Raw genomic sequence first — 9,218 nt, 5'->3', positions numbered from 1 at the left:
CTAACCCTAACACTATCCTAGGGCTGATGCTAACCCTAACCCTAACCCTAACACTATCCTAGGGCTGATACTAACCCTAACCCTAACTCTATCCTAGGGCTGATGCTAACCCTATCCCTAACCCTAACAGTATCGTAAGGCTGATGCTAACCCTAACCCTAACACTATCCTAGGCCTGATGCTAACCCTAACCCTAACCCTAACACTATCCTAGGGTTGATGCTAACCCTCACCCTAACCCTAACACTATCCTAGGGCTGATGCTTACCCTAACCCTAAACCTAACACTATCCTAGGGCTGATGCTAACCCTAACCCTAACACTATCCTAGGGCTGATGCTAACCCTAACCCTAACCCTAACACTATCCTAAGGCTGATGCTAACCCTAACCCTAACACTATCCTAGACCTGATGCTAACCCTAACTCTAACCCTAACACTATCTTAGGGCTGATGCTAACCCTAACCCTAACACTATCCTAGGGCTGATGCTAACCATAACCCTAACCCTAACACTATCCTAGGGCTGATGGTAACCCTAACCCTAACACTATCCTAGGGCTGATGCTAACCGTAACCCTAACCCTAACACTATCCTAGGGCTGATGCTAACCGTAACCCTAACACTATCCTAAGGCTGATGCTAACCCTAACCCTAACACTATCCTAGACCTGATGCTAAACCTAACCCTATCCCTAACAATATATTAGGGCTGATGCTAACCCTAACCCTAACATTATCCTAGAGCTGATGCTAACCATAACCCTAACCCTAACACTATCCTAGGGCTGATGCTAACCCTAACCCTAACACTATCCTAGTGCTGATGCTAACCCTAACCCTAACAGTATCCTAGGGCTGATGCCAGCCCTAACCCTAACCCTAACACTATCCTCGGGCTGATGCTAACCCTAACCCGAACCCTAACACTATCCTAGGGCTGATGCTATCTCTAACCATAACACTATCCTAGGGCTGATGCTAACCCTAACCCTAACCCTAACACTATCCTAGGGATGATGCTAACTCTAACCCTAACCCTAACACTATCCTAGGGCTCATGCTATCTCTAACCATAACACTATCCTAGGGCTGATGCTAACCCTAACCCTAACCCTAACAGTATCGTAAGGCTGATGCTAACCCTAACCCTAACACTATCCTAGGCCTGAGCTAACCCTAACCCTAACCCTAACACTATCCTAGGGCTGATGCTAACCCTCACCCTAACCCTAACACTATCCTAGGGCTGATGCTAACCCTAACCCTAAACCTAACACTATCCTAGGGCTGATGCTAACCCTAACCCTAACACTATCCTAGGGCTGATGCTAACCCTAACCCTAACCCTAACACTATCCTAAGGCTGATGCTAACCCTAACCCTAAAACTATCCTAGACCTGATGCTAACCCTAACTCTAACCCTAACAGTATCTTAGGGCTGATGCTAACCCTAACCCTAACACTATCCTAGGGCTGATGCTAACCATAACCCTAACCCTAACACTATCCTAGGGCTGATGCTAACCCTAACCCTAACACTATCCTAGGGCTGATGCTAACCGTAACCCTAACCCTAACACTATCCTAGGGCTGATGCTAACCCTAACCCTAACACTATCATAAGGGTGATGCTAACCCTAACCCTAACACTATCCTAGACCTGATGCTAACCCTAACCCTATCCCTAACAATATATTAGGGCTGATGCTAACCCTAACCCTAACATTATCCTAGAGCTGATGCTAACCATAACCCTAACCCTAACACTATGCTAACCCTAACCCTAACACTATCCTAGGGCTGATGCTAACCGTAACCCTAACCCTAACAGTATCCTAAGGCTGATGCGAACCCTAACCCTAACACTATCCTAGGGCTGATGCTAACCCTAACCCTAACCCTAACACTATCCTAGGGCTGATGCTAACCCTAACCCTAACACTAACAGTATCCTAAGGCTGATGCTAACCCTAATCCTAACACTATCCTAGGCCTGATGCTAACCCTAACCCTAACCCTAACACTATCCTAGGGCTGATGCTAACCCTAACCCTAACCCTAACGCTATCCTAGGGCTGATGCTAACCCTAACCCTAACAGTATCCTAGGGCTGATGCCAGCCCTAATCCTAACCCTAACACTATCCTAGGGCTGATACTAACCCTAACCCTAACCCTAACACTATCCTAGGGCTGATGCTAACACTAACACTAACACTGTCCTAGGGCTGATGCTAACCCTAACCCTAACCCTAACACTATCCTAAGGTTGATGATAACCCTAACCCTAACACTATCCTAGGCCTGATGCTAACCCTAACTCTAACCCTGACACTATCCTAGGGCTGATGCTAACCCTAACCCTAACTCTAACACTATCCTAGGGCTGATGCTATCTCTAACCATAACACTATCCTAGGGCTGATGCTAACCCTAACCCTAACCCTAACACTATCCTAGGGCTGATGGTAACCCTAACGCTAACACTATCCTAGGGCTGATGCTAACCCTAACCCTAACCCTAACACTATCCTAAGGCTGATGCTAACCCTAACCCTAACACTATCCTATGCCTGATGCTAACCCTAACCCTAACCCTAACACTATCTTAGGGCTGATGCTAACCCTAACCCTAACACTATCCTAGGGCTGATGCTAACCCTAACCCTAACCCTAACACTATCCTAAGGTTGATGATAACACTAACCCTAACACTATCCTAGGCCTGATGCTAACCCTAACTCTAACCCTGACACTATCCTAGGGCTGATGCTAACCCTAACCCTAACTCTAACACTATCCTAGGGCTGATGCTATCTCTAACCATAACACTATCCTAGGGCTGATGCTAACCCTAACCCTAACCCTAACACTATCCTAGGGCTGATGGTAACCCTAACGCTAACACTATCCTAGGGCTGATGCTAACCCTAACCCTAACCCTAACACTATCCTAGGGCTGACACTAACCATAACACTAACCCTAACACTATCCTAGGGCTGATGCTAACCCTAACCCTGACACTATCCTAGGGCTGATGCTAACCCTAACCCTAACCCTAACACTATCCTAAGGCTGATGCTAACCCTAACCCTAACACTATCCTAGGCCTGATGCTAACCCTAACCCTAACCCTAACACTATCCTAGGGCTGATGCTAACCCTAACCCTGTCCCTAACACTATCCTAGGGCTGATGCTATCCCTAACCCTAACCCTAACACTATCCTAGGTCTGTTGCTAACCCTAATCCTAACCCTAACACTATTCTAGGGCTGATGCTAACCCTAACCCTAACCCTAACCCTAACACTATCCTAGGGCTGATGCTAACCCTAACACTAACACTATCCTAGGGCTGATCCTTACCCTAACCCTAACCCTAAAACTATCCTAGGCCTGATGCTAACCCTAACCCTAACACTATCCTAGGGCTGATGTTAACCCTAACCCTAACCCTAACACTATCCTAGGGCTGATGCTAACCCTAAAACTAACAGTATCCTAGGCCTGATGATTACCCTAACACTAACCCTAACACTATCCTAGGGCTGATGCTAACCCTAACCCTAACACTATCCTAGGCCTGATGATAACCCTAACCCTAACCCTAACACTATCCTAGGGCTGATGCTAACCCTAACCCTAACCCTAACACTATCCTAGGTCTGATGCAAACCCTAACACTAACTCTATCCAAGGTCTGATTATAACCCTAACCCTAACGCTAACACTATCCTAGGGCTGATGCTAACCCTAACCCTAACACTATCCTAGGGCTGATGCTAACCCTAACCCTAACCATACCACTATCCTAAGGCTGATGCTAACCCTAACCCTAACACTATCCTAGGGCTGGTGCTAACCCTAACCCTAACCCTAACACTATCCTAGGGCTGATGCTAACCCTAACCCTAACACTATCCTAGGGCTGATGCTAACACTAACACTAACTCTAACACTATCCTAGGGCTGAGGCTAACCCTAACCCTAACACTATCCTAGGGCTGATGCTAACCCTAAGCCTAACACTATCCTAGGGCTGATGCTAACCCTAACCCTAACACTATCCCAGGGCTGATGCTAACCCTAACCCTAAACCTAACACTATCCTAGGGATGATGCTAACCGTAACCCTAACCCTAACACTATCCCAGGGCTGATGCTAACGCTAACCCTAACCCTAACACTATCCTAGGGCTGATGCTAACCCTAACCCTAACCCTAACACTATCCTATGTCTGATGCTAACCCTAACCCTAACACTATCCTAGGGCTGATGCTAACCGTAACCCTAACCCTAACAGTATCTTACGGCTGATGCTAACCCTAACCGGAACACTATCCTAGGGCGGATGCTTACCCTAACCATAACCCTAACACTATCCTAGGGCTGATGCTAACCCTAACCTTAACACTATCCTAGGGCTGATGCTAACCCTAACCCTAACGCTAACACTATCCTAGGGCTGATGCTAACCCTAAAAGTAACACTATCCTAGGCCTGATGATAACCCTAACACTAACCCTAACACTATCCTAGGGCTGATACTAACCCTAACCCTAACACTATCCTAGGCCTGATGATAACCCTATCCCTAACCCTAACACTATCCTAGGCCTAATGCTAACCCTAACCCTAACCCTAATACTATCTTAGGGCTGATGCTAATCCTAACCCTAACACTATCCTAGGGCTGATGCTAACCATAAGCCTAACCCTAACACTATCCTAGGGCTGATGCTAACCCTAAACCTAACACAATCCAAGGGCTGATGCTAACCCTAAACCTAACCCTAACACTATCCTAAGGCTGATGCTAACCCTAACCCTAACACTATCCTAGGCCTGATGCTAACCCTAACCCTAACCCTAACACTATCCTAGGGCTGATGCTCACCCTAACCCTAACCCTAACACTATCCTAGGGCTGATGCTAACAATAACCCTAACAGTATCCTAGGGCTGATGCCAGCCCTAACCCTAACCCTAACACTATCCTAGGGCTGATGCTAACCCTAACCCTAACCCTAACACTATCCTAGGGCTGATACTAACCCTAACCCTAACTCTATCCTAGGGCTGATGCTAACCCTATCCCTAACCCTAACACTATCCTAAGGCTAATGCTAACCCTAACCCTAACAATATCCTAGGCCTGATGCTAATCCTAACCCTAACCCTGAAACTATCCTAGGGCTGATGCTAACCCTAACCCTAACCCTAACACTATCCTAGGGCTGATGCTAACCCTAACCCTAACCCTAACACTATCCTAGGGCTGATACTAACCCTAACCCTAACCCTAACACTATCCTAGGGCTGATACTAACCCTAACCCTAACCCTAACACTATCCTAGGGCTGATGCTAACCCTAACCCTAACAGTATCCTAGGGCTGATGCCAGCCCTAACCCTAACCCTAACACTATCCTAGGGCTGATGCTAACCCTAACCCTAACCCTAACACTATCCTAGGGCTGATACTAACTCTAACCCTAACCCTAACACTATCCTAGGGCTGATGCTAACACTAACCCTAACACTATCCTAGGGCTGTTGCTAACCCTAACCCTAACCCTAACACTATCCTAGGGCTGATGCTAACCCTAACCCTAATCCTAACACTATCCTAGGGCTGATGATAACCCTAACCCTAACATATTCTAGGGCTGATGCTAACCCTAACCCTAACCCTAACAGTATCGTAAGGCTGATGCTAACCCTAACCCTAACACTATCCTAGGCCTGATGCTAACCCTAACCCTAACCCTAACACTATCCTAGGGTTGATGCTAACCCTCACCCTAACCCTAACACTATCCTAGGGCTGATGCTTACCCTAACCCTAAACCTAACACTATCCTAGGGCTGATGCTAACCCTAACCCTAACACTATCCTAGGGCTGATGCTAACCCTAACCCTAACCCTAACACTATCCTAAGGCTGATGCTAACCCTAACCCTAACACTATCCTAGACCTGATGCTAACCCTAACTCTAACCCTAACACTATCTTAGGGCTGATGCTAACCCTAACCCTAACACTATCCTAGGGCTGATGCTAACCATAACCCTAACCCTAACACTATCCTAGGGCTGATGGTAACCCTAACCCTAACACTATCCTAGGGCTGATGCTAACCGTAACCCTAACCCTAACACTATCCTAGGGCTGATGCTAACCGTAACCCTAACACTATCCTAAGGCTGATGCTAACCCTAACCCTAACACTATCCTAGACCTGATGCTAAACCTAACCCTATCCCTAACAATATATTAGGGCTGATGCTAACCCTAACCCTAACATTATCCTAGAGCTGATGCTAACCATAACCCTAACCCTAACACTATCCTAGGGCTGATGCTAACCCTAACCCTAACACTATCCTAGGGCTGATGCTAACCCTAACCCTAACAGTATCCTAGGGCTGATGCCAGCCCTAACCCTAACCCTAACACTATCCTCGGGCTGATGCTAACCCTAACCCGAACCCTAACACTATCCTAGGGCTGATGCTATCTCTAACCATAACACTATCCTAGGGCTGATGCTAACCCTAACCCTAACCCTAACACTATCCTAGGGATGATGCTAACTCTAACCCTAACCCTAACACTATCCTAGGGCTCATGCTATCTCTAACCATAACACTATCCTAGGGCTGATGCTAACCCTAACCCTAACCCTAACAGTATCGTAAGGCTGATGCTAACCCTAACCCTAACACTATCCTAGGCCTGAGCTAACCCTAACCCTAACCCTAACACTATCCTAGGGCTGATGCTAACCCTCACCCTAACCCTAACACTATCCTAGGGCTGATGCTAACCCTAACCCTAAACCTAACACTATCCTAGGGCTGATGCTAACCCTAACCCTAACACTATCCTAGGGCTGATGCTAACCCTAACCCTAACCCTAACACTATCCTAAGGCTGATGCTAACCCTAACCCTAACACTATCCTAGACCTGATGCTAACCCTAACTCTAACCCTAACAGTATCTTAGGGCTGATGCTAACCCTAACCCTAACACTATCCTAGGGCTGATGCTAACCATAACCCTAACCCTAACACTATCCTAGGGCTGATGCTAACCCTAACCCTAACACTATCCTAGGGCTGATGCTAACCGTAACCCTAACCCTAACACTATCCTAGGGCTGATGCTAACCCTAACCCTAACACTATCATAAGGGTGATGCTAACCCTAACCCTAACACTATCCTAGACCTGATGCTAACCCTAACCCTATCCCTAACAATATATTAGGGCTGATGCTAACCCTAACCCTAACATTATCCTAGAGCTGATGCTAACCATAACCCTAACCCTAACACTATGCTAACCCTAACCCTAACACTATCCTAGGGCTGATGCTAACCGTAACCCTAACCCTAACAGTATCCTAAGGCTGATGCGAACCCTAACCCTAACACTATCCTAGGGCTGATGCTAACCCTAACCCTAACCCTAACACTATCCTAGGGCTGATGCTAACCCTAACCCTAACACTAACAGTATCCTAAGGCTGATGCTAACCCTAATCCTAACACTATCCTAGGCCTGATGCTAACCCTAACCCTAACCCTAACACTATCCTAGGGCTGATGCTAACCCTAACCCTAACCCTAACGCTATCCTAGGGCTGATGCTAACCCTAACCCTAACAGTATCCTAGGGCTGATGCCAGCCCTAATCCTAACCCTAACACTATCCTAGGGCTGATACTAACCCTAACCCTAACCCTAACACTATCCTAGGGCTGATACTAACCCTAACCCTAACCCTAACACTATCCTAGGGCTGATGCTAACACTAACACTAACACTGTCCTAGGGCTGATGCTAACCCTAACCCTAACCCTAACACTATCCTAAGGTTGATGATAACCCTAACCCTAACACTATCCTAGGCCTGATGCTAACCCTAACTCTAACCCTGACACTATCCTAGGGCAGATGCTAACCCTAACCCTAACTCTAACACTATCCTAGGGCTGATGCTATCTCTAACCATAACACTATCCTAGGGCTGATGCTAACCCTAACCCTAACCCTAACACTATCCTAGGGCTGATGGTAACCCTAACGCTAACACTATCCTAGGGCTGATGCTAACCCTAACCCTAACCCTAACACTATCCTAAGGCTGATGCTAACCCTAACCCTAACACTATCCTATGCCTGATGCTAACCCTAACCCTAACCCTAACACTATCTTAGGGCTGATGCTAACCCTAACCCTAACACTATCCTAGGGCTGATGCTAACCCTAACCCTAACCCTAACACTATCCTAAGGTTGATGATAACACTAACCCTAACACTATCCTAGGCCTGATGCTAACCCTAACTCTAACCCTGACACTATCCTAGGGCTGATGCTAACCCTAACCCTAACTCTAACACTATCCTAGGGCTGATGCTATCTCTAACCATAACACTATCCTAGGGCTGATGCTAACCCTAACCCTAACCCTAACACTATCCTAGGGCTGATGGTAACCCTAACGCTAACACTATCCTAGGGCTGATGCTAACCCTAACCCTAACCCTAACACTATCCTAGGGCTGACACTAACCATAACACTAACCCTAACACTATCCTAGGGCTGATGCTAACCCTAACCCTGACACTATCCTAGGGCTGATGCTAACCCTAACCCTAACCCTAACACTATCCTAAGGCTGATGCTAACCCTAACCCTAACACTATCCTAGGCCTGATGCTAACCCTAACCCTAACCCTAACACTATCCTAGGGCTGATGCTAACCCTAACCCTGTCCCTAACACTATCCTAGGGCTGATGCTATCCCTAACCCTAACCCTAACACTATCCTAGGTCTGTTGCTAACCCTAATCCTAACCCTAACACTATTCTAGGGCTGATGCTAACCCTAACCCTAACCCTAACCCTAACACTATCCTAGGGCTGATGCTAACCCTAACACTAACACTATGCTAGGCCTGATGATAACCCTAACCCTAATCCTAACACTATCCTAGGGCTGATGCTAACCCTAACCATAACACTATACTAGGGCTGATGCTAACCCTATCCCTAACCCTAACACTATCCTAGGGCTGATGCTAACCATAAACATAACACTATCCTAGGGCTGATGCTAACACTAACCCTAACCCTAACACTATCCTAGAGCTGATGCTAACCCTAACCCTAACACTATCCTAGGCCGGATGATAAC

This window comes from Lemur catta, chromosome 21 (assembly GCF_020740605.2).
Source record: "Lemur catta isolate mLemCat1 chromosome 21, mLemCat1.pri, whole genome shotgun sequence".
In the NCBI taxonomy this organism is placed as follows: domain Eukaryota; kingdom Metazoa; phylum Chordata; class Mammalia; order Primates; family Lemuridae; genus Lemur; species Lemur catta.
The sequence above is the reverse complement of the archived record's forward strand: the minus strand, read 5'-3'. Positions refer to the sequence as shown.